Source organism: Saimiri boliviensis, chromosome 4 (genome assembly GCF_048565385.1).
Source record: "Saimiri boliviensis isolate mSaiBol1 chromosome 4, mSaiBol1.pri, whole genome shotgun sequence".
Taxonomy (NCBI): Eukaryota; Metazoa; Chordata; class Mammalia; order Primates; family Cebidae; genus Saimiri; species Saimiri boliviensis.
This window is the reverse complement of record NC_133452.1, coordinates 154796285-154822548: the sequence shown is the minus strand read 5'-3', so window position 1 is coordinate 154822548 and position 26264 is coordinate 154796285. Positions and strand designations below refer to the sequence as shown.

Genomic DNA, 26264 nt, shown 5'->3' with positions numbered 1-26264 from the left:
ACTTTGCTTTCTATTGAGTTTGGGGCAAATATGGTAATAGCATCTAAGCCCGAATTTTGGTGTTTTATTTTGGCTTTCCTGTTCTGTTTAAGCCCCTGTAACCCCTTGTACCTTCCTGTACTCTTCAGAAGGAACAGGTTATATTTGTTCCATCTCAACGTCATCCAAATGAACGGTACTGTTTCAACAATCTGTATAAACAGATTTAAAAGGAGGAAGACGACTTTCTCTAATTTTCCTCCCAGTGAGCCTCAAAGCTGTTTTAATCATCCTAGCAATTAGGAGAATGTGAGTAATAAACAACATTGAAATGAAGGGACGTCTTTCTGAGTAGGGCCTTGAAATGTGGGACTTACTAGTAGTATATGAGTTCCCCTCAGACTAAACTCCATAACCCAGTCCATACTATCTTTAAGTCGTGGAGGGAAGGGAAGGTTTTTTAATATATGGAAATGACCAGACACTGCTGTTGGCTGCCCTGCTGTACAGAGAATATTCAGTGACCTGGCTAATCATGAAGTTTCTGTCTTGGAATGGCGCACTTCACTTCACTTTTTTCCCCTGAAGTCTCAAGATATGAGACTTCCTTTTAAAAATATTCTTTAAACTTTCTCATTTAAATGTCCAGGGTCTTCAAAGAGTATACTGGGAGGAAAGTCCTATGTTTCCTGTTTCTCTTGTAGGACTAGTCAAAACTACCCTTTCTCTTGATGGCATTCTGCAGTCTGAGCCTCTGATTTAGTAACTACAGCCTTAAAAACCACAGTTATCCAGACCATCTGCAGTGGTTAATGTGTCATGAGTCTGCCTCAACTGATAATAGCACATCACAGAATTCAGAGTGCCTTGGATAAATTGTTTCAGTGGATAGTCATAATGATCGCTTGAGTAGAAAAGTATCCTCATTTTCTAGGGGAGAAAACAGAACCTATGAGGTTGACTGATTTACTAGATTTCCAGTGGTTAGAAATACACGTAGCTTGTGCTGTAACCCTGATTTTCAGACTTTATAGTTCAGCTCTCTTCTCCATCTCCTTGTACAGCCAAGATACCCCAGAAATTAGTTGTGTTTTCGAAGTTGTGGAACGAAAAAACATGTCTTTACTTAATTGATTAGGCCCACTAGAACAATTTCGAGATGGAGCTGGAACGGTAAAGAAATGCAAGAATCCAGTCCCTTGGATATGTGCAATTCCTAGCTACCCCTTGAAATAATGCTTTATTATCAATTTAGATGTTAGAAGCTGGGTACAGTGGCTTACGCCTGTAATCCAAGCACTTTGGGAGACCAAGGTGGTGGGATTGCTTGAGGCTAGGAGTTCAGGACCAGCCTGGGCCACAGAGTGAGACCCTGTCTCTTAAAAAAAAAAAAAAGAAAAAAAAATAGGTGTTAGATGTTTTTATAGTACCTGAGCCTAAACTTGAGAATGGTTTTCATTTTGCAGCCACTGCACCTTTAAAGTTGAGCTTTCTGAGCTGTATTTCCTTTAATACACCCGTGTCAGCAAGGTTAAAAACATCAGGAAGTCAAATTGATCTCGTATATGGAATCTTGAAATTTGATGTTTTCTGCTCTGAGAAGTCCTTTCCCGTGTGGTTGGGAAGACTGTACAATCAGATCATTTCCCCGTGTAGACACCTGCTGTCTTTCTACTAGATGTTACAGAAGAGGTTAGAAGAAGCTCTTCCAGCCACCTGTGAATCAGCTTTATTCTGCTAGGCAAGAAGGAGCTGGTGCTGGACACTTGTATCTACAAAAAACATGAGTTGTTTCCCCAATAATTAAGTATTTACTGTACTACAACATCTAGTGGCTAATCTTTTAGTAAAATACACTGTCCATCTCTTGGTGCCAAAAGCAGTAACTGTTATGAAGGTTTTTCTTTCTTTGTAGAAGTAGTTTGGTGGTAGTTGCAGAAATACTTAGAATCTGATTCACATTTCAACTTGACGGAAACCAGATTTTATATATCTGGAAACCTCATTAGTGATACTGCAAATAAGACAAAGGCCATCTCTCTCTCTTTTAGGCATCCTCCTCAATCTCTTTACAGCTTTTCCCCCCAGGAGTCAAGGAGATACAGCCTGGCGGGGACTTTTGCTTGGTGATGGAGTAGCTAAGAATGTTTCTCTCTAACAGGTCACAGAACAGGAAGTGCTGGTGGACATCTCTTCTTGCCCCAAGATCTTCGTTGGAAGTCCCCGGGACTTGGTGTCTTTGCCGTTCAAAGTGTTTATGAACTCGCCAGGAGGCATAATGTGTCACCATTTTATTCTGGGCCACCCTAAAGGATGACACCCAGCTTCAGAGACCTCCTCTTGGACGACATCCCTGAGAACCAATGTTTTAGCTGTCCCATAGTCTGACGTCTGTTTCCGACTGCTTTTGAGCTGGCTCAGGCTTAGTCGTTAATGGCTGGGACGATGTTGAATGTTCCGCCTGATCGGCTTGCAGCTATACACCTTTTGTCACGTGCAGAGCAGCTTGGGGAGCTCTTGAGGAGTCTTGGGGAGTCTTGAGCTCTTGGAGAGTCTTTATACAAATACACTAGAGAAAAGACACCCATCCATTTTTTCCATCTTGGCATTAGCTCCCAGGCATAGTCCCTCGATGACCTGGAGTCGAGGCAGTAGAGGAGAAATTCATCTTGCACAGACTTGTTTGTGCTAGTTCTAACCTGTCTCTTACCACAGATCTAGCTTTTAAATACTCAAGTGATTGGTTTTGTGTAGGAATGTGTGGATTGTTGGATTGGAAGAATTTTCTCCCTGGATTTCTAGTGTTTACATAAGCAGATATAAAAAAAAATTCAATCACTGATTTAAATAGCAGGGCTTATTTTAAATGTTAGGGGTGCTTCAAGGTGGTACAGAATAAACATGTGAGTTTATTTTTTTATTATTATTTATTACAAGTTGTAACACAACCAAAAGGTAGATATTAATGTTTCGTCAGGAAAGGGTCAAAATGGAAAATCTGCAACAAAGACAAACTAGAATAGAGCAAGTGCAAACAGAAGCTGACAAATATATGCCCCTTGTTGGGAGTTCAGCCCATGGAATGTTATGTAGGACAAAAGGAATGGAAGAGAGATTTCAGTAACATTTTGTTCTCTGTCAAAAACCTTCTGAAATATAAATCTGCTGTGTATTGGAGAATGGATACAGCAATTGATTCAAGTTGAATAGCTTTCATTTAACTAGAATATCCCACAGAAAGCAGTTCTTGTTCTGACAACCATATTTTTGCTTTCTTTCACTTAAAGAAAATGGAATTCATGTTTACATATCTTATAGGATTGTTTTACGGACAAAGACATAGGTCAAACCCCATCGCAGTGGCCAGTGTTACAACAAATAGAAACATTTCTAAATGAAATAACATTTCTAACCGAGGGCCAGGGCCTGCAGTCATAATACTAGGTTGGTATTATGAAGCCATTTGCAACTATAAATAATTCAGTCATAGATGTGCTTTTTTTAAAATCCTGGTTTTTTAAAATTCTAGTCTTTTGCCAATACACACACCCATACACATACTTCACCTATTTGCATAATAGAGGAGGAATATGAATATGTATATAATAAAGTCACTTTATTTTGGACTTTCTGAAACAGATTACCTTTTTTTTTCTCCTCTTCATGAAGGCTCTCTGAGTTGCTTCCAATTGTTGAAATTCCGTAATTACCCACAAATATGGATGTGCGCTTCTAAGGTCTTGCCATGTCAACCAAGCCAGCTGAAAGCTAATAGCCAGTGTTACTGGTTTAAGGAGCTGAGCTTCAGAATTAAGAGCCCCCAGCAAAGAAAATTCTGTTTTTTATTCTCCATTTCTACACTTCTCAAGGAGAAATTAGGTGCTTATTGTTTTGTTTTGTTTTTTTTCAATTCCCAGATCAATCTGGCATTGGTCCTGGATTTGTTGCAAATCTAATTTTTAGCAACATCTATTACTCCTGAAATATTTTGGCTCTTCGTGGCCTATATGATTCAGTAGACTCTGAGGTTTTCCAAGTACACTAAGGACTTAAATACAGACTGTCTGAAAGTTTTAGGGTTATTGATCAAGAGAAAGCTTCTCTAGGAATAAAGTTCTGGGAGGTTTTAGTCCTATTCTGCTTTCACGATTCTTAACTGGATGCCTTCTATTTTATTTTCTTTCTGTGTTTATACTAATTTGCTATTTGTGTTTATTGTTTTCTTACTTAGAAATTACTATGTTTTTTGTTTTGTAAATGCACAGCCCTTAAAAATATGAAACAGTTCCCATGAGTTCCAACCTGTTCCTTCTGTGTACCTTGACCATCTCTCCTGTCTGATTGCTGAACCATCGCTTCTCTTTCTACTTCTCTTCGGGGATTTCTTCTTGCTCAGCTGAAAATTTGTGTGTGATTCTCCATACTACTATGGCTTGGGTTTCCTGACCAACTTCTTGCATCCTAGTCCATTTCCTGCACTTAAGGCTGCCGGCATTCCATTCACTACTCCCCGTCAAAACTGAAACTTCTGCTAATGAGATTAGTCCTTACAACACTATTCATTTCTTCCTATTTCTTGCTCCATCTTTCTTGCTCAAAGATGAAAATCTATTTGTCAGTACGAGATTCATTTTGGTGTTACTTTCTAAAGGTCCCTTGGATTTTTCTGTTCTTCATACACTCTACAGTTTCAAACTGCAGCAGTCATCAACTGGTCTTTGACAAATGAGTTGTCCCTACACATGGTTTACAATATTACACTAGCTGTTTAAAAATAATTAAGCTTCTCTCTGTGTTCTTTGCTTTGGGTCAGGAACTTGACTTCCTTTGCCATCCAACACAGAAGTTAATCACAAATGGGTCCTCTGAACCAAATAATTAAAAATAGAGCAAAGTTTCTGAACCAGGCGGTTGGCAGAAACGTCTGTACTTCCATCTGTGCATGGTTAGGAAAATATTTCATGATATTTAAATAGCATCAGCTTTGCTCTCTTTTGTGTGAGAGTGTGTCTGTGTGTCTATGCGTAATTCATTGCTTTGAAGGTTTGTTTGACTGTTAGATAATCGTATAAAAAAAAGTTTCTGGCAAGGAAACAGGAAAGCAAATCCAGGTGTTTTGTGCATACATTCTTTATTTGCCAGTCTCTGTGAAGGAGCAGAGATCTTGCTTTTGCTTTTCTCTCTGACTGAAAGTTTTTATCTTGGTATGTGCTGCAGAAAACTAAACAACATTGCATTTTGACTTTGAAATCTTTATGTCTCTTGATTTTCCACTTGGAAATAACCTTTGCTAATGGCTTTGGGGAGCCGTTCTTATGTACCAGAAATGCTGATGAATCTATTTCAGTTTGGAGGGTGGCAGATTAGGAATTTCTGCTCTCTGGAAAGGGGATTTATGCCTGGAATATTTATCAAACTCACAAACACTTTGTGATATACGTGCAGATACGTAAGTTTTAACAGGAATTTAATCCTTCAATTGGATTTCCCTTTGTTCTTACGAGTACTCAGTATCTCATAAAATATATTCAGTTTTGGCTAATTCTATAGCCATGATATAACTTTAAGTTTAAAATTACTATGTGATATAAAGATAATTCCCCTCTAGTATTTTTCTTTTGTAACAACCTTTTTTACCCCTGAAAAGCTCTTTATTTTAAGGTTGATTTCATTCCGCTAGAACTGTTGTGTTAGGTAAACTAATACCCAAAAATACACTGAAGGGAGATTAGGAACTATTAAAGAAAAACACAAAGGAAATGTCTTAATTTCATTCTTCTGGAATGTGTATATTTTCCAAGGTTGTCAGTTTCTTAATGTTTCTTAAAACTTACCAGGTAGGCATATTCTTAATACCTTGATAATAGAATTCAGCACTGAAATCAAAGCTGTAGATTGACCATATGCACATTAACCGAAATTAAGGAAAGAGGAATAAATTTCATTATTTATATATCAGTGAATTCTAGAGTTTAGCTATGAATATCAGCTATAATTAATGGTAGTTTGATTATTTAGGCAGTTTGTCATTTATGAAATTTAAATCAAAGGGTCTTTAAACATCTTTTTGTCTAATCTCATTTTGCATTCAATTGAATTATGTTTTTTCTTAACCTATTATGTGCAGAATACTATGCTAGGAGGGAAAAATAATGCTGAATAAGTTGTGGCCCATGGTTTCAAACAAATTAATCTTCGATTACTCTGACTTTTTTTCCCTGTATTGTTTAAGGGACAGCATTTTTTTTTGTGTGTGTGGGGGGGGTGGATGGGAGTCCTGCAGTGTTGCCCAGGCTGGAGTGCAGTGGCACAGTCTCGGCTCACTGCCACTTTTTAAAAAGAGTTAAATGGATCTTCCAAATAATTATTCTTTGTCAATGTAAGATATTAGAACTTAATGTATTTTGTGAACTCTGAGTACACCTACAGGTGAGTGGTAGATATCTTCTACTTTACTGCTGGATTTTGTGTGTGCCCTAAGACAGAATTTTGGTCTTCTCTTATACGTAGCAGTTAAATCACTAATATTAATGAGACTTCCCTGAAAGGGTGCCTGGATATTCAGATTCTTCACACTTTTCTTATAAACTATTAAATTTCTTTCCCCCATTCATTCGGGCGTCTTCTAGTTATTGTCATACGGAGTTTCTCTTAAAAAAAACGGAACTTGATTGTTGATAATTTTATTCAATAAATCATTGTTAATAAATATTTATTTGTGATCAAAAACACGAGGAGGGAGTGTACATGCTCAGAAAAGGTCACAGTGCAGGGAGCCTATTCTTCTAATAATAATAATGGCTAGCTGGCATATTGAGGATTTAGGATGTGTCAGTCACTGTACTAATCGCTTAATCCTCACGGTAAACCTACATAGGTCATCATTATCTCTACCTTACAGATAAGGTAACTGGGTTAGTAGCTTGGCCAAGGTCACAGGGCTAGCAAGTGGCAGGACCGGGATTCAGCGCATGCCATTTTAACCTTAGTCCTGGTTCGTTTATTTGTTTATACTCTAGTGCCTACTACCTGTGTCACTGCAGAACTTGCAAAATTGTTTTCATAAATTGTTTTTACTAAATATACAATCAAATAAAATGCAAAAGTATATTCACAGAATAAATGTAAATTATGAAAAATAAGGGTTCCGTTAACAGTCTAACTCTCCACCCAGATTTTAAAATTCCCATCAACTTAATGTCCCCTATGTGGCCCTCCCCAATCTTGTCACATTCTTCCCACCTCAGAAGGAACCGCTACAGAAACATGATGTTTTAAAATATTTTTAAGAGCGGACATGGTGGTTCATGCCTGTAATCCCAGCACTTTGGGAGGCCGAGGTGGGTAGAATACTTGAGGTCAGTAGTTCAAGACCAGCCTGGCCAACGTGGTAAAATCCTATCTCTACTAAAATACAAAAATTAGCCTGGCATGCTGGCACACGCCTGCGGTCCCAGCTACTCAGGAGGCTGAGGCAGGAGAATTGCTTGAACCTGGGAAGTCAAGGCTGCAGTGAGCTGAGATTGCACCACTGCACTCCAGCCTGAGCGAGAGCAAGACTCCATCTCAAAAAAGTACACATGCTTTTTTAACAAAAGTGCACAAAAATGCACGCTAGCCAGATCACTGTTATCTTTTCGCTCCCTTTTTTCCTCTTCTCCCTGCTTTTTCATCTTTCATCCTTCTTCCTTCTTTTCTCGCACCATCATGGAGCACAAAAAAGAATCGAGTCAGCACAGACCTCCTTTAAAAGGTTAAGGAGAGTGTTCCTTGCTGGGATGCCCAGGTCTGTGTCGTGACTAGTGTTGGGGGGTTCTTGGTGAGATGACAATATTTTTGCCACACTCAAAGGATGCATGCCCTTCCAAGTAAAGTGTGTTATGTCTGTGGCAAACAGAACACCTGAGAAGGAGGGTTTCATATGACTGTGCCAACAGATGTCTTACAAGCTTATCCAGTTATAATTCACAAATATTAACTCTACAGACATGTGGTTCTTTTTTTCTGAGATGGGGTCTCTTTCTGTCAGTCACCCAGGCTGGAGTGCAGTGGTACCATCTTGGCTCACTGCAATCTCCGCCTTTCAGATTCAAGCAACTCTACTGCCTCAGCCTCCAGAGTAGCTGGGGTTTCACCATGTTGGCCAGGCTGCTTTTGAACTCCTCACTCAAGTGATGTGCCCACTTTGGCCTCCCGAAGTATTGGGATTAGAGGCATGAGCCCCAGCACCCGGCCAGTGGTTCCCTTTTTTTTTTTTTTTAAGAGGCCAGTTCTCACTCTGTTGTCTGGACTAGAGTGCAGTGGCACGATCATCGCTTACTGTGGCCTTGAACCCCTGGGTTCAAGTGATCCTCCCACCTCAGCCTCCCAGTTAGCTGGGACTACAGCTGTGCACCATCACACCCAACTAATCTTTTAAATTTTTTTGTAGAGACAGGGTCTTGCTGTGTTGCCAAGGCTAGCCTCGAACTCTTGGCCTCAAGCCATCCTCCCACCTCAGCCTCCCAAAGTGTTGGGATTACAGATGTGAGCCGCTGTGCCTGGCTGACATGTGGTTCTTAACAGTGTGGCTCTTAAAATAGCAAAACGTTTTTGGGAACCAGTGTGAGGGCACTTCATAACACAATCAAAAACCATTAAGTGGAACATGTTAAGATAATGTAAACTTGTTGTCCCTTAATGCTTTACTGCAGCCTTTCAGCAAGTAGTAATACCTGGTACAGTGGGTGTGAAACTCAGAATTGGTCCTGGCGTGGCAGGAATAAGAGAATTCTTTCATCATTTGGAAAATATATTTGAATGATTCCCTACATTTAAAAAATAAGTAAAGAGGCTTTTGGTTTTGGTTGCAAATTGCACTCATGCATGGAAGTTTTTTCAAGGGCCATACAATTCTGTAGGAGGAGATGGCAATTTAATGCAGTCTTAGCTGTTTAAGATTTAGAACTATGTTACTTTTAATTTACTTCCATGAAATTACAAAAACATGTAATGAAGTTAAAAAGATTTCAAAAGAACCACATCTAGCTAAACATAAAAGTGCTTAATAAGGGCACACATTTATAAGTATATTAGTCATTTGCACATTTACATGTGTATGTTTTGGTTGCTTAATTTTTTTTTAATGTTTTTTTTTTTTTTGAGATGGAGTCTTGCTCTGTTGCCCAGGCTGGAGTGCAGTGGCATGTTCTCGGCTCCCTGCAACCTCTGCCGCCCGGGTTTAATCGATTCTCCTGCCTCAGCCTCTCAAGTAGCTGGAAGTACAGGTGCCTGCCAACATGCCTGGCTAATTTTTTGTATTTTTAGTAGAAATGAGGTCTCACTGTGTTAGCCAGGATGGTCTTGATCTCCTGACCTCGCGATCCCCTGCCTTGGACTCCCAAAGTGCTGGGATTACAGATGTGAGCCGCCGCGCCCAACCTTAATATTTCTCTAGTGCTGCACGCATTGGTGTATGTAAATACAGTGTGCACCCTTTGTAGAACTATTGTTGGGGACCCTTTTATCAGCTATTATGATTTGGAGCTTTATCAAATGGAGTGATCTTTTATTTATTTATTTATTTATTTTTTGAGACGGAGTCTCACTCTGTTTCCCAGGCTAAAGTGCAGTGGTGCCGTCTCGGCTCATTGCAACCTCCGTCTCTTGGATTCAAGCAATTCTCCTGCCTCAGCCTCCTGAGTAGCTGGGATTGCAGGTGCCCACCACCACGCCTGACCAATTTTTGTATTTTTAGTAGAGATGGGGTTTCACCATGTTGGCCAGGCTGGTCTCAAACTCCTGACCTCAAGTGATCCACCCCCCCTCAGCCTCCCAAAGTGCTGGGATTACAGGTGTGAGCCACCACGCCCAGCCAGAATGATATTTACCACTGGTCATGATTCCAGCCTATAATACCAAGCAGTATAACAATAAGACTGACGTGTGCCTCTGTGTGTCTGCCTGTTTTTATGCTCTATCTCTTGTCTTTTTGCTTCGAGAAAAATTGTGTTGAAAGATTGCAGTGTGCCCATTAAGCTTCAAATGAAAAAAAAAGGAGCTACCTATGACACTTCGTTGCAGTTAGTCCATTGTCTCAAAAACATGCCATAAAAATATAGCTAGAAAAGTCTCAGCAAATGTAGCATGAGTGTTGCTGATTTAAAAGCCATTTGAGTACCCTGAAGTACTTTTCTGTGACAGCTATTGCTATAGGAATTGGCACTAGCTAAGAAAATTTACAGTTTAATACTTTAGAGCAAATAATTGCTTAGGATGCTTTAAATAGGACAGGAAATGTGTAGAGTGTTTACTTGACATTTGCTATATTGAACACTAATACTGAAACAGATTCTTTGACCACATAGAATGCCAGTGTAGGAGGGATGGGGGTAGGCTGGGGAAGGAGGCAGAGAAGAAAACAGCAACACAATTAGGTGAAAATTAAATGGCAAATGTGCTTTTTCATGTTACAGAGATATCACGGGGGAAAATGCCCGATTTGTTTGATCACGTAGTCTTCTGGTGAGGTAGCAGAAAGCAAAGTACAGACAACTCCCTGGGATTAGGTTTCTCCTGCTAAAGTCTGTCTTCACCAGGCAGTCAGAGCCCTGCAGCCCTTGGCCGCTCTGGTTTATTTTTCAAGGTCCTGAAAGCAAGAGGAATGACCTCCCTTTTTATTAAAGAGAAAGAAAGAAAGAAAAAAAAAAGTCTCTTTCATTATCTGTTGAATCTGCACATGCTTGTAAAATTTTTTTTTTTAATGACAGCTATGGTGCCCTCATTTCTCATTGCAGCTCAGTGCTTGTGATTTTTTTTCCCCCTGAATACATCTTGTGCGGCCAGAACCATCTTTTCATTCTTCCCTGGCTCTGTTAATATGGGTCTTACCTTAGAATGGGGTTTAGTGCAGTTTCGTGTAGCTCTTAAACGCAGAGCATTTCTTTTTGCACAGACTGCTTATCATGAATTGTGATTCAGTTGCACTTAAAGGGAAAACAGAGTATATTTGAGGCTACTAAACCTTCTTCCGTTTGTAGGTATTTGAGCCAGTTATACCGACTCTTTAAGGGAGTTTTAAATGCATGTGTTAAAAACTAACGGCACATGTCGTAGGTCCAGGAATGTGAAATTGTGCAACGTTAATGATATTTGTTCAAGCTTCTTCCATCTTGTCAGTATGAGCTACTTTTCCATACACAAGGGAATTTTGAAAACACCAATCAAAAGTCAAAATTTCGCTGGGCAGCATGGCCCAGCACCCAGAACACTCAGCAGAGGAAGGGCTGTGTTTATGGCTTTTCCACTGACTTGAAATTTGACCTTGAATAAATCATGTTTAACTTCTTTATGCTTCAATTAGCTTTTGAAAGATATGTGTGGTTGTGTTTTGCCAGTAGAAAGGCAGTAACTGAAGTTCACAAAAGGAGAACTTGAGAGAGATTTTTTTTAGGAAAGGCCAGTGGGCAAGAATACAATCTTCATGCAGGGTGTATTCCTGAAGAGTCTTGGTACACATGGTTCCTAAGAAGGTAGGACATTTTCTTGTAATATTCTTTCTGTATTTTGTAGAATCAAAAAATATGTATATGTTATACATAAATATTTTATTTTAGATTATATAGGTATAAATATATAATATACATAAATATGTTATATAGATATAAAAACATATTTTATACACATACACCCCATTTTACCCTTTTAACTAGAAAGCTTTGCATTCATACATCTTTTTCTATAACTTCTATCTATAAAGGGATTTTTAGTGATAATCTTAGAATTTAAATTGTAATCAAGCAGTAACAAACTTCATTTAATATGCAGACATTTAATTTTATTAAGGAAATTGCAAGTTATTGTTCATTTTTATTTATTTACTTATTTTGAGATGGAATCTCACTCACTGTCACCCAGGCTGGAGTTTAGTGGTGTAATCTTGGCTCACTGCAGCCTCTGCCTCCCGGGTTCAGGCAATTCTGCCCTAGCCTCCCTAGTAGCTGGGACTGCTGGCATGCACCACCATGCCTGGCTAATTTTTGTATTTTTAGTAGAGACAGCATTTCACCGTGTTGGCCAGGGTAATCTCAAACTCCCAACCTCAAGTCTCAGCCTCCCAAATTGCTGGGATTACATGTGTGCACCACTGAACCTGGCCAATTTTTAAAGTTTCTTCTTTCTAATCTGTTGACACCTCTGAGATGAGAGGTTTTTCATTCACTTGGGGAAAAAGGAAGAAAGGTAATCAACATTTATTGAGCACCTACTATGTGCCAAACACACTGCTAGCCCTTGGTCCTTACATACCCTATGTGATTAATGTTCAGAGAGCCATTTTCCACGTGTCAGCAATCAGGTGGGAGGGCCAGAATCCGCAGAAGAAAATTGAATAACCATTGCAATAGATAATTACAAAGAGGGACCTTTTAGTTAGCAGCACCCAAAGCATCATAGTGTTGGCTGTGAGATCTCAGTAAACCAATTGCTGGTAACGTTCCCACAACTCAGAGACCTCCACGAGGGTTAGACGGCTAGATTGCGACATGGTGCTAAACCACATCTCCCTGGTGAAGCCATTTCAGCTATTGCCTCATTTAAGTTGCATTTCTGTAAAAAGGACATAGGTATGACAAGTTGCAATGCCTAAAAGTCGAATGAAAGAATACAGGCTTTGAATGTTATTCAGAGCTTGACTCTGGAGTCTCAGATGCAGTTTCAGGGTGAGTAAATACAAAGCCAACAGCTCCAAGTTTAGATGAGAAAATATTTCAAAGAAAGCCAGCAAACGCTTATATATTTAACACAATATCCATGACTCATTTTCTCTTTGCTCTCTCAGTCCAGCCTTATTCATTTACCACTAACCCTACAGGAAAGCTCCTTTTGAAGTCTGCCTTTGGCTACTTTGCAAAACATATAAATATACACCTTGGGAGAATAAGGGTGAGAGAGACAAAAGGCAGAGGTCACAATTTTTAATCCTGGTTCTGCCAATAACAAACTTTGTGACCAGATACTTTGTACAGTAAAGGAGGATGTTTTTAAAATCCATTCTCAGTTGCCGGAGAGGCGGGCGGTCATCATTCTGCAGGAAGCCGTGTTTCAGGATTTCTCAGATGTCTGTAGTGTCTGGATTGCTGAGGTCCCTGAAGAACCTTGCCCTTGAGTCAGCTCGAATAGGCTTTTGGAAGTAGCCCTGGAGGTGTGATAGCACCTTAAAAACCCGTAGCAACTAAGACTAAACTCAGAAGGACAACTAGAAGGAATAGAAGCCAGGTGATGGGGAAGGGGGTGCCAAGCTCTCCTGCAGCTGAGGCCCACACTTGGTGAAGGTTGTGCCTGTGTGCTCAGCTGTGGTTGGCCATAACAGAATTTTGGTATCTCTCTGGTTTGAATACCAGCCCTGGCACTTCCCACCTTGGCCAAGTCACTGAACCTCACTGTCCCTCAGTTTCTTCATCTGAAGGGTGGGGATTATAGTCAATGTAAGGAGTAAGAAAGTCAATATACCTAATACCACTAGTAGTCACCCTTGACCTGCTATGATGATGTTAACATTCTCCTTTGGAGTTTTCAGATTTATTTGTATAGTATTTAGGGCAGAATACCAGGCATGTGGGTGATGGTGGTAGTGGAGTGGGTGAGAGGGAGGCCTCGAGTTGTAGAAAGGGTGGGCAGAACCTGGTTTCTGCCCTGCATCCCAAATGCTGCCCACACATACCCTGTTTCTGAGCACCCTGATTTGCTCTGGATTCCCAGCCGTTCTTCCTTTACCTGTCCTCATTCCACCCCACTGTGCATGCCCGGCGTGAATCTCCGCTTCTCCAGGACAGAACGCTTTCCCCAGCTGTTTCAGCCCAAGCCAGCATCCCCCCCAGCCCCCTGCCCTGTGTGCACAGCTTATTTGATCCTGCCATTGATTGCTTCATTTTGTGGCTTAGATGTCTTGTGTCCCGGTCAGACTCCATGCGACTGGAGGGCTTTGCCTCCTCTCAGCATCCAGGGTAGTCTGGCAGAAAGAGCAAGGAGCAGGGAGGGAAGGGGCCTGCTCTCCTCTCCAGCCCTTTCTCTGGGATAAACTGAGCATGCTCCAGGCATTTGCGCTCTGTCATCCTCAGAGGCTCCTCATGCAAAATGTGGGTCTGGACCAAGTGACCTCCACATTTGCCCTTATATAAATACGTGTCGAGTGAGTGAATGAATGTGTAGTCTCAAGTTGCTCAGTTATGGCTTAAATTGTTTTTGTGCCCACTGGCATCTCTGCTTGGTGAATGAAGGAAATGGTCTCTGATGAATTTTCACCTTTAGTGGACAGAAGTTTTGTTAATTTTGATCCTTTTATAGTCTGAATTCATGTGCACATTGAATTAATATTTATATTAGTAATTTTCCTAGAAAAAGTGTTTTTTTGCTAAAAAAGAATATGTCACAGACTAATAACAGTTAAGAGTAAATAACAAAGGAAATTTGTTTTTAGCCACATGTATTATATGATTATATATATATAAAATCATGTATCACAGTATCATATAAGCTCTCGTAGTCTATTCATTAAGTAATTCAATGATCATTTTGAAGTTTTTTGTAAGTACTTAAGAGAGTTTAAACTATATTTCTCCTTAAAACTTTGTAATTTGAACTTGTTTTCTTATTCATATTAGATGTCTTGTCTGAACCCAGTTACTGAGTATGTAGTAACTTTTTTTGTGTGTTGAGATAATTGATAGAGATGGATGTTCAAATTTTTAGCATCGAACCTCACTTTGGAATTATTTCTGTTTTCATTTTTTCTCTTACCGAATAGTTATATATAGACCCAAAATTAAGTTATTTTTAAATTATTTTAAATACATCTATTTGCTTTGTGGTTTTACTGATACTTGAAAGTTTTAAACAATTATAAACTATTTTGAACTTACTCATCTTAATTTGCTTAATTAACATAATTTACTAGAGGAGAGAAAGAGAAAACAGTCTTGGTTACTTATTTATGTTTGTAACCACCTTTGTATATTTAATAACATCAGAGCATGCACTTCACAATTGAAAAGGCTTTTGGTAGTAAGTCACTATCTGTTTCAAACTGTAATGACTTTCTGGAAAAAAAATAGCTTTTGTAATATTTGTCATACTGACTCAGACTGAGAAAGTAGTATATTCAGTGTCTAATTATACTCCATTTGGCTTGAACTCTTGAGCAATCCACCTGTTAAGAAATTATTCTTTTTTTTTTTTTTTTCCTGAGATGGGAGTTTCCCTCTTGTTGCCTAGGCTGGAGTGCAATGGAGTGATCTCAGCTCACTGCAACCTCCGCCTCTCAGGTTCAAGCAATTCTCCTGCCTCGGCCTTCTGAGTAGCCAGGATTACAGGCACCTGCCACCACGCCCAGCTATTTATTGTATTTTTAGTAGGGATGGGGTTTTACCATGTTGGCCAGGCTGATCTCGAACTCCTGACCTCAAGCAATCCACCCACCTCGGCCTCCCAAAGTACTGGGACTACAGGTGTGAGCCAACATGCCCAGTCAAGAAATTATTCTATGCCATACATAATCTACGTAATCGGGTGTAAGAGGTCTTAGTAATTTGCATTTCAAAATGGTAATTGGCATCATCCACAAAGAGGAGTTCTGGCTTAGTGTTTTAGTTTAGCAGTGACAGTAAGATATTATACATATTAAAATCTCTTAATATTAGTGGGCAGAACTGGGAACCCCTCCCTCTTACAGTTCGCAGAGTATAAGAAGCTATTTTCTAGGGCTTCATCTTAATACAGTGATTGAGTTCTATACTATGGCCAACAGGAAAATTATGGGGGTATTGTGGGGAGGAGGATTCAGAGGGCTAGGGGCAAAGCAGGCAGAGAAATACCAGCTGCCTTTATTTAGCAAATATTTACCAGTCGTTCCTGCTCACGTGCACTTGGTCCTTGAGTACCTGGATCGGAATTGATTAAAAAGGTCTGTATGTATTGAGTTTTTTTCCTTAGGAATACTTAGGCTTTCTTTGATGCTTTTTTCTCTCTTCTTTTAAAATGGTGCAGGAAAGTGTTGGAATAAACATAGTCGACTTGTGAACGGATGATTCTTTCCCTTATCTGGGCATAAATATTGTTGAAGGCGAGAATGTGCGAGTAGTTGCTGGGCCAAATATACACAATGAGTGCAAGTGATTATTGACCTTACTGATGAGAGGAAGGGAGAGAAATACTTTAAACCTATTTTCACAGGGCATTTCAACCAAGACGTTCTTCTGAATTCGGTTTCTGATTCAAAAACTGGATTTAGCTCTTTTTCTTGTTTGTTTCATCTGAACAAATTTACCCTGAATTGAATGGGAGAGTGTTTCTTAATCCCCCATGTCTTTAGCAATGAGTCATTTCCATGTTGTTGAGACATTTTCTAGCTTTTATTGCTGTGTGTAGTTCATGCTTTTCTTTGGATGTTTTGACTCCTTAAGGAACTCGCAATAACAAATTAACAATCACACTCCTCTGGAATGAAAACACGAGCAGTAGCAGAGTAATAAATAGCAGTTCTCGAAACCTGAATAAACACAGAAAAGTCAGCTCTCACACTTAAGAAGGCTCCAGAGGAGTCCAGTGTCCAACTGTACAAGAAGATGCACCATTTAAAGCCAAAGGAAATTAACATAGTTTCATTTTAATTTTCCAGGGGCTCATGTTGTAAAACGATATAGCTACTTTCATTCTTCAAAATGTAATCAACAGTTATTTTTAGTCATCTGATCTGCCTTCTCTTAAATGGACCATAACTTAATTTAACAGGTTTGACATTAAAATAAGTTGTGTTTCTCAGGGAAACTCACGTAACCTGGACTTCTCCACTTTCTTTCTCTGGTGAAACTGCTAATAGTGACTGAGCTCAGGCGGTGGGGGGATCCTCACAGCCCTAAGACTAGGTGCCACCTGGGTACTGCAACCCAGTACCAAAATAACCAGAAAAAAAATCTAAAGTTATCCAGAGAAAATATGTCAAATTATAAAGCCTCTGAGTCATGACGGTAATCAAACCTGATTCTGTATCAGCTTTACCAAACATTATTAAAATATCCTGTAATTAAAATTAAGGCGTCATTCCTCAGGTTCGTTAGCAAGTAAGTCAGTGCATCTATCGTATTTGCAAAGGCTGAAACATGTTGTACATAGAACTCGAGTCTGAGAGGTTGCCCCATAGAAAGTTTTAGAGCAGGCCGTACTCGGTGGCTTACACCTGTAATCCCAGCACGTTGGGAGGCTGAGGCAGGCGGATCGCCTGAGGACAGGAGTTCAAGACCAACCTGGCTAACATGGTGAAACCCCATCTCTACTAAAAATACAAAAAGTAGCTGGGCATGGTGGTGTGTACTTGTAAATCCCAGCTACTTGGGAAGCTGAGGCAGAAGAATCGCTTGAACCTGGGAGGCGGAGGTTGCAGTGAGCGGAGATGGTGCCACTGCACTCCAGCCTGGGTGACAGAGCAAGACTCTGTCCCAAAGAAAGTTTTAGATCAGAGCAAGGTTGTAAATAAACAGCTCCAATGGCAGTTTTTCACTCTGTCTTGCCCTGGTGGTATATTTAGTTTCCTGTGATGGATGGAGTGAAGTGCACAGGTCATCTCTCGGGGATGAACACTGGGTTTGATTAGAGGCTATTGTCATGAAAGATATTCTAGCTCTTCCATTACCCATACATGCTTAGAAGAAAACTTTGATGCCTATAGAACTGAAAATCACAGGCATTGGAATTCCTACGAATCAAATAGACACCTAAAGAATTCTTTTGGAGACTTTATGAATTTTTTCTCGATTCATAGTGAAGGACTGGTGCCAGTAATTTTTTTTCCTCTTTGCCTGTTTCAGTTTCTCATGAAGTTTTTCCATATTTAGACACACTGGCCAGTTAAAGGGAATGCCAGTCACTCTGAGTTTAAGACAATGAATTATGTACTTCCCCCACCAATCAGTTTGGAGAGCTGATTGGGCTGAACTTCCGGTCTGAGGCATGTGAGTCACACAGAGGCAGAGATTTAAATGTTGGATAATAACATTTAAATGAGAAAGATCTTTTGAACATGAAGTCATCATGCTTGAGGTTACTTTGAACTTTCCTCGTAATCTCTTTTATGATTTGTGTTAGAATCAACATGCTTTAGTCTATGTTTAAAAAAAACAAACAAACAGTGGAGTGAAAATGGACATGAATTTGAAATTGCACAATAGCCAGAAAGTTTCATATTGTGGAAATACTATACTGTGAAATGTATTGTGAAGCATTTAGTGAAGCTGCTTGGCTCATAGGCTGTTTTTTAATGGCTTTTGGGTTTAGAAATTTCAAAATGTCAGATTCTTTGTAATTTAAATTTTCTTCTAAGTTAGGAAGTACACTATGTTATTAATTTTAAAAATATATATACTTAGAAGCTGAAATTGTATAATTATCTTAATGCTCCAGAGTCTCTTTTCTGACTAAACATTGGAACTTATTCTGTTGAATGCAGGGAATTTGTCCAGAAAAGCTTAAAGAAATTTAGCCTATGAGGGGAAATTTGCTGGATCCATTAAAAAAAGGTTTAACCAAAGGGGTGATATATAATATGCTTTTATCTATAAAAGATTGTATTTGAGTTTTGTCTCTTTCTCCTTCTTTTAGGATTAAGTAATGATTGTAGCTTAGTTTTTATAGCTGATTTATAGTAATAGGTTACATGTAAGCTGACTGTGGGTAGTTTATTTTGTTGTTTTTGTTTTGTTTTGTTTTGTTTTGTTTTCTCAAACAACCAGACACACAAAAGTTTTTAGTTTATTAAGCTTCTTGTGAAAAATCCACAATGGCCATAGATAACATCATTGCAGCATCTTTATTCCTTCGGCTGTGATCCAATCTCCAGCTCACTTTTTGCCAGCACCAACCTTGGCCTTTGCAGTCCCCCTGACTTTCTTCATTCTGTTCTTGCGTTCCTTTCGTTGCTTTCTTGAGGTCTTTTCCTTCTCATACGGGCCATGTCTTGCAAGTCTATGTTTGGGTTCATTTTTCTTTGCATAATCCAGGGAATCATAAATCATGCCAAAGCCAGTCATCTTGCCACCACCAAAACGAGTTCTGAATCCAAATACAAGGATGACATCCGGTGTGGTCTTGTACATTTTGGCTAGTTTTTCCTGAGTTTCTGTCTTAGGCACTGTTGCCTTCTCGGGGGGAAGGACATCCCTGACCATTGGTTTCCTCTGAAGCAGTCGGTTGGTCACGAACTTTCTAGTGCGGATAGTTACTCTGTCGTTCCTGATGACGGCCTATCGACGGTGGGTAGCTGAATTCATTTCTGCAGCACAAGGATAGATTGTTATTTAAGGGACCACACAAAAATTAGTATTTTTTTCTAAAATGAAAGTGTCCCGAGAGATGTTACACCTGGAGACTTAAAATAGGAAAAATGATAATGTAGTATGTTATTCTTTCTCTGGAAGGAATGATCTCTCCCATTGAAAAATAAATAATTCAGAGTTTAGAATTTTTAGTTGAAATAGTTTATAAATCACGGCAATGACTTTTAATCCTTAGTAGAATTCTCTTTTATTTCTGAGAAGTCTGCATAAATGTTTATAGGAACACAGTCTTAAATATTTTAAATGTAGCATACCAATAGGACTTAAAGACAACTTTATGCATGATCACACACATTCAGAGTTGTTGGGTAAAAACACCTTATACCTTCTTTGGTAGAAAATATTTTATACATCTGCGTGTGTGTAAGAGAGAGAGAGAGTGTGTGTGTGTTTAAACTTCTTAAACATAACAGATCTTTTGAAGCAGAGTAGGAAACTAGTATTGTTACTGACGCTGCATTCTCAGTGTGGGGAAAGCAACAGTATATTTCAGCTTTGGCAAATTAGATGCATTGACTCACTAGAGAACCTGAGTAACTACACCTCAATTTTTATTTCAGGAAATATTAATAGTATTTTGGAAAGCCAATATAGACTCAGGTTTGATTACTATTATGACTCAGAGACTTTATAATCTGACATATCTTCTCTGGATAATCTTAGATGTTTCCTGTTATTTTGGATTTTTTTATTATTGTTATTTACTGTGGGTTCTGCACTCTTACACATGTAGCCAAGAAGAGCAATAGTGAGATGGTTCAGTGTATGGAATCAATTTTATTGAACAAAAAGCGGGGGGTGGGAGGAGATCCTTTTTTTTGGTAATAAGACTATTACTAGTGAGCACTTCCTTTGGCTTTTATTTACTTAAATATATCTTTTCTTTCTAACTTCACAGGACATGGAGCATGTAAATGCATTTTGAATTTAAGGCAGAAAATCACATTTTGGTAAAATTAAAAGGTTCAGATTCCATTTTCTTGTAAAATTTCTAATAATCCCCGTTTGCTGAACTCTGGGCCCTTTTTTGTCATTGGGAGGTCATGACTAACGAATGTATCTCCTGTTGCCGGGCTTGCAGCCACCCCCTGCTGCAGTGCCGTTCGGGAGACGTGTAATGTGCGTGCTTGGACTCGTTATCTCCTGCATTTCCTCAACGCCAGTTAATGCTGCATAGTTTGCAAGTTACATTGCTGTGAGTCAGTGCCTGATCGTGTAGGCTGACTAGAAGCACGAATCTTTGCGGTGATCAGGTGGGGCCGCTGTGTGTGCCCCTTTATGGCCACTACGATACGGTGGTTGGGAATTTATCATTTCTGATCAGTGAACTTTTCCAGAATGTCCCAAGGCTCCCCCAGGAACTGTATTACATACAGCATGACATTCTGCCTATGTGGGTTTTTCTGGGAGAGGCTGGTAGCTTTTCATTAGATCCTTGAAGAAATCTGTTTCTCGAAAGGTTCATAGGAACCACTTACTTAGAATTTCGAGATAGGCACATCTTCTGAGGAAAACAAATGGAAGAGGGTGTTGAGGCTGAGTGACAGAAAACAAGCCATAAGCAACCTGTTTTATTCAGTTAAAAATAACCATGACAGGGCCATTTTGTAAACTGTTGCTTTAAATCTACATTGCAGACATACCTGGGACCTATTGATTTATTTCTGTTAAAGAGGCAGGGTCTCCGTGTGTCAGCCAGGCTGGCGTGCAGTGGCGTGATCACAGCTCACTGCAGCGTCACATGCTAAGGCTCAGGCAGTCCTCTTGCTCCAGCCTCCTGAATACGTAGGACTACAGGGACGTGCCACCATACCTGGCTAATTTTCAAATTTTTCATAGAGATGTGGTCTCACTATGTTGTCTAGTCTTGTCTCAAGCTCCCTGGCCTCAGGCAATCCTCCTGCCTCAGCTTCCCAAAGTGCTGGGATTACAGGCATGAACAACCATGCCCAGCCACTTGGTATATATTTAAAAGGTAATTTGTCTCTTCTGAAATAATGAAAACATAATGTTTCAGGGTTTGTGGCAGCTACATTTTGAGATGACTGCGTGCCGTAACCTCCTGATTTTGATCTGTATTAGAAATTGCTCTGCAGGAGACCAATGAGGAACATTTGGAAAAATGTGTGAGTGAGTGAGTGAAGACTGACAGCTGTCTTAAGGGAACCGTCTTCTGGTTTGTGTTTGTATTAAGAGGTGTGCAGAGCAGGAATAATTTGGAATGGGGGAGCTGGCTATCCTCTGGGTGTGTCTAGCACAAATCCCAGATTCCATTACATCTGCATGAGTCTTGACAGTTTGCAAAGTGTGCCTGGATATATGCTTGATAAGGAGAGACGTTTCTTGCCTGGGTTCTAGATATGTCACTGTGCCAGCACAGTATCTGGCCAGAACAGTATCTAAAGAAATATCTTGTTGAATGGGTTACCTCAATCGGTTCTCATGGCAGCCCCGAGGATATAGATACAGCACGTTTTATCGTTCTTTTCTACAGGCTCAACGAGGATAATCATCTCAGGCTCACATCTCTGACAGGTAAAGGATTTAGGCCTCTCCTTTAGACCATGTTTTAGTTCAACCCAATTAATAAAAGTAGAAAAGCCATGTTTGGATCAACTGAGTTTTAAGAGAAGAGCATTGGAGAAGGGTATTTTCAAAAATAATAGAAGCACGCTGGTCTTGCAATGGAGAGAATGTTTTAAGCTCATATGTCTTGATGGTGCTAATCAAGTCAGGCTTTTATAATTGAGTGAAAGCACAGAAAAATAATTTATTCATTTTTATACAACCAAGTATTTATTGAACGTCTTTTCCGCACCAGACGTGATTCTATACACTGAGGATGTAACAGAACAGACAAGGTTGTCTAAGTCCCTGCCGTCAGAGAGGTAATGTTCCCTTAGTGGAGACAACCACGAGTAAATTGCGTAAGTAGACTCTATTTGCAGACCCTCCAAAATGGAGCAGGATATGTTGGGAGAAAGAGGGATGGCAGGGGCAAAGGGGAGGAATCTTTTGCTCAGTGGAGTCAGGGAAAGTCTTATGGAACGGGCTTTTGTATGGAGACCGCAGTCAGGTATAGGAGCTAGCCCTGGAAGATGGGGGTGGTGGAGGGTGAGATGAGAATCTAGGGCTGAGCACTGCAAAGGAAGAGAATGCCCAGGTGAAGCCTCTGAGGCCACAGGGAGCCTTTGAGTTGATCTAGAGCAGGCGTCCCCAAACTTTTTACACAGGGGGCCAGTTCACTGTCCCTCAGACCGTTGGAGGGCCGCCACATACTGTGCTCCTCTCAGTGACCACCAGTGAAAGAGGTGCCCCTTCCTGAAGTGCGGCGGGGGGCCGGATAAATGGCCTCAGGGGGCCGCAGTTTGGGGACGCCTGATCTAGAGGCTGCAAGAGCTTGGATTTTACTCTAATTGTGATGGGAAACTCTTACTGGTTTTCCAAGGTTGTTCTAATAAATGACCGGAAACTTGGTGGGTTAAAACAACAGAAATTTGTTCTCTCAAAGTTCTGGAGGGCAGACGTCTGAAATCAAGTGTCAGCCGGGTCACACTCCCTCCCAAAGCTCTGTTGGGAGAACCTTTCCTTGCCGCTGTCATCCTCTGGTGGTTACAGGCTTTCCTTGGCTTGCGGCCGCATCACTTCAGTCTCTGCCTCTGTTTTCACATGGCCTTCTCCTCTGTGTCTGTACCAGGACCTCTCCTCTCTCTTACAACAGTGGTCATTGGATTTAGGACCAACCCGGGAAATCCACAGTATTTATGTCAGGGGCTGAAACAGGAAGGATAGGTGGGATGTGACCATCAGGAGAGCCTGTCTCAGCCTGTCATGGGCTGTCACAAAGACCATTGTGTGGTTAATTTTTATCTTCTTATTCTTGTTTCCTCTTTAATCTTTCATTCTAAGTCCTACAGGCCTGATTGGCACATTCACTGTCTGATTTTTCTCATTGCAGATTACATGCTTTTTCTTAAAGCCATCTTCATTTATTAACCTACATGCGTTTTTAATTTTAATGCACCAATCAATAATTGTTCACTTGACAGTTTTTGACAGCACGCTGCTTGCAACATTCAGCTGTTTCACATGAATCTCAAAAGATGATCTATCAATTTGCACCAATCAAATAAAGTTGCTCTTTTTTCCTGCTTTGGGGGGAGTATAGAAAAATATGTATGTTTATCCTTCCCTGGAGAGTTTTTGAGGTAGAAATACTGAATAGTTTTCTATAGAAGTTAGAGAACTGCAGAGCTTGAAAATTTGTTACGCTTATTTTGCTTTTATCATAAATTCACTTGAAAGGTGAGATTTCTCTTAATTGCATTGATATTGTGCAGATGAATCTTTCACCAAATGTGTAAGTGCTTCTCATGTGCATGGCGCTGTGCAAATGTTATGGGAAACAAAGACGGAGTCTCTAGGAAGTCCGGTAGTCAGAGAAACAAAGCCATCTCCCAAATTATGGTGGGTAGATAAACTTACGAAATGACAATTTGACCATGCTGCATACCTTCGCTTAATGAATCCTATGTGAAAATTTCCAGTAAAAACCTATGAACAAAAGTGTGTGGCTGTCTTCATGTATACGTTGGATGCACACATCTGTGAGCAGATCACAGTCACGGATGAACCTAGCTAAAGACTGAACAGCAGGGGGAAATGTTCTTTCTTGCTAAAATCACAGTGTTAAAACTCTCGGCAGTTCAGATGGTCTCCACTGTAGCTGTTGGTTGACATTTTGATAATTTACCAAAGAGCATAATATATTTAATTCCTAGTTGGATGGTGTAACTCAACACAGCATTCCCAGCGAAACGCTTTGCAAATGGAAAGTAAGCGTTTCCTTTGGAAACTGGCAGCTCCCTTACTCCCTTGGTTCTTCTGTGGGTATGAGCATGACCTATAGATTAGAAGTTCTGGAACAGAAGGAGAAAAATGAATTACGTCACAGTTAACCGGAAAGGAGGTGCTTTGCATTCCTGCTGCTTTGCAGTTAGTTTTGTTTTCCTTCCTTGGTTTGGGGGCATTTGGCCTTGCATATCCTGGCAAGATTTAGGCAAACAGGCACTGACCTTCTGGTATGCTCTTTCATTTTGCCCCATGCATATTATTAAGAGGCATAATTCACCATCATATTTTTGTGGCTAAAAGTTTTCTAACTTCTATACTGAGCCTTTGTTTCCAGCTTAATAGGGCAAAAGAGCTAGCATTTTCTGGGCATCATTGACCCTTCACTGTGATTGAGATTTAAACAAAAACACCATAAACTGTTCATTGCACCTTTGTTATGTGGCCGCTGTACCAGCCACTAATTGGTACTGTGTGTATTTGGCTGTTGCACGTACTTACTTTGCTCTGGATTTTACGTCACTTAATTAAATCTTATTCCAATTTGCATTCTATACATGCATAGGCAGGCAAACAGAAACTTTTTCCTGAAGCACCAAGTTTTTTAGCTTCATCATTCTAAACAGCTCTGTGAAAATCATTTGAAAGTGAGTAGAAACAGAAGTGGTGTGTAAGCCATGCTGTCAGTGAGGGCTGGCTGGACCTGAATACGATCGCCACCCTCTGCTCCTGCTTCTGGAGACTAAGGATGGCTTCTGGTCTGTGTCCAGGGCTTCCTGTGCTGATTCAGAGAGCTATGCCACAGATGAGCCTGAGTTGAGACCATTATGCTAGCATATCCTCAGGCCCATGTGATCGTTATGCCAGAATGTTAATTTGCGGTGGAAACCATCACTAACATATTCTCAGGCCCACGTGATCAGCACATTCTCTCTCTTGGTCAAGCTGCATGGGAATGTAAATTCTAACTGGAAGCTACTTTATTTATTTATTTATTTTTGAGACGGAGTCTCGCTCTGTCGCCCAGGCTGGAGTGCAGTGGAGTGATCCTGGCTCACTTCAACCTCCACCTCCCAGGTTCAAATGATTCTCCTGCCTCAGCCTCCCAAGTAGCTGGGACTACAGGTGTGTGCCACCACGCCCGGCTAATTTTTTGTATTTTTAGTAGAGACAGGGTTTCACCACGTTAACCAGGACGGTCTCCATTTCCTGACCTCGTGATCCGCCCACCTCAGCCTTCCAAAGTGCTGGGATGACAGGCGTGAGCCACCGTGCCTGGCCTGGAAACTACTTTATTGATTTGCCTTGAGAAATTGCTGCTGTCTGGCTGCAGGTATCAGCAGTAGTCACAGTGCACATGTTCTCTAAGGAAGATCCATATGGAGTCAGGTGGTTGCTTGGTGAGCAGGGAATCAGAACAAGCGAGTGGGATGAATTGACTGTTAAGTGTCACCAAGCTGACACAGCCTGCCACTCTGTGCGTCTCAGGAGGAGGATGGCCTTTCTAGTGCAACCAGAGACACATCAGTCATTGACTGCAGCTCCTCCAGTCATCTCACTAGGGCGCCTTGCCTGGGAAGCCACTCTCTTCTCCCCGACAACCTTGTAGACTTTAGGGACTTTGTGCTTTCCTGGCTAAGCCAGTCCCAGCCTCCTTTTGAGGACACGGTCTTTTCTTAAATTCATGACTATATTTCATCAGGTGCTGGCTAGGGCAGGGGCATTGCCGATGGGGTTGCTGGTGTTGGCAGTGATTATCTTTCTTCAGTTAACTTTGTCCATGTTCTCATCCACTAAATTTTGTTCTTGCTATAAACCTCTGACTATGCAGTCTCTTCCTTCTTGTCAAGTTCCTGGTTGGGGAATGGTAATCTTTATTGTCCTTCTTTTAAGTCCCTTTGAAATGGACAGAGCTTTGGGATGGACAGTCCATGAGATATAGCCTCATATCAAGCTCTGTCAACTGAATGGCAGCATGGAGGCATTCATCCAGACCAGGAGGAGGCAAAGATGGCCTCTGGGCACCTGTTCTTGTAAATAAAGTTTTATTAGCACACAGCTATATCCAATAAT

At 40.5% G+C, this 26264-nt stretch overlaps 1 protein-coding gene and 1 pseudogene across 2 annotated transcripts in view; one reads left to right on the top strand and one right to left on the bottom strand.

Moving 5' to 3' along the window:
• The window catches only part of LOC101038016 (uncharacterized), a 443760-nt gene that overhangs the window by 21214 nt on the left and 396282 nt on the right, over positions 1-26264 (top strand). The gene's annotated exons all lie outside the window — the stretch shown is intronic.
• Positions 18846-26264, bottom strand: part of LOC101037705 (small ribosomal subunit protein eS24 pseudogene) — an 88489-nt pseudogene continuing 81070 nt past the window's right edge.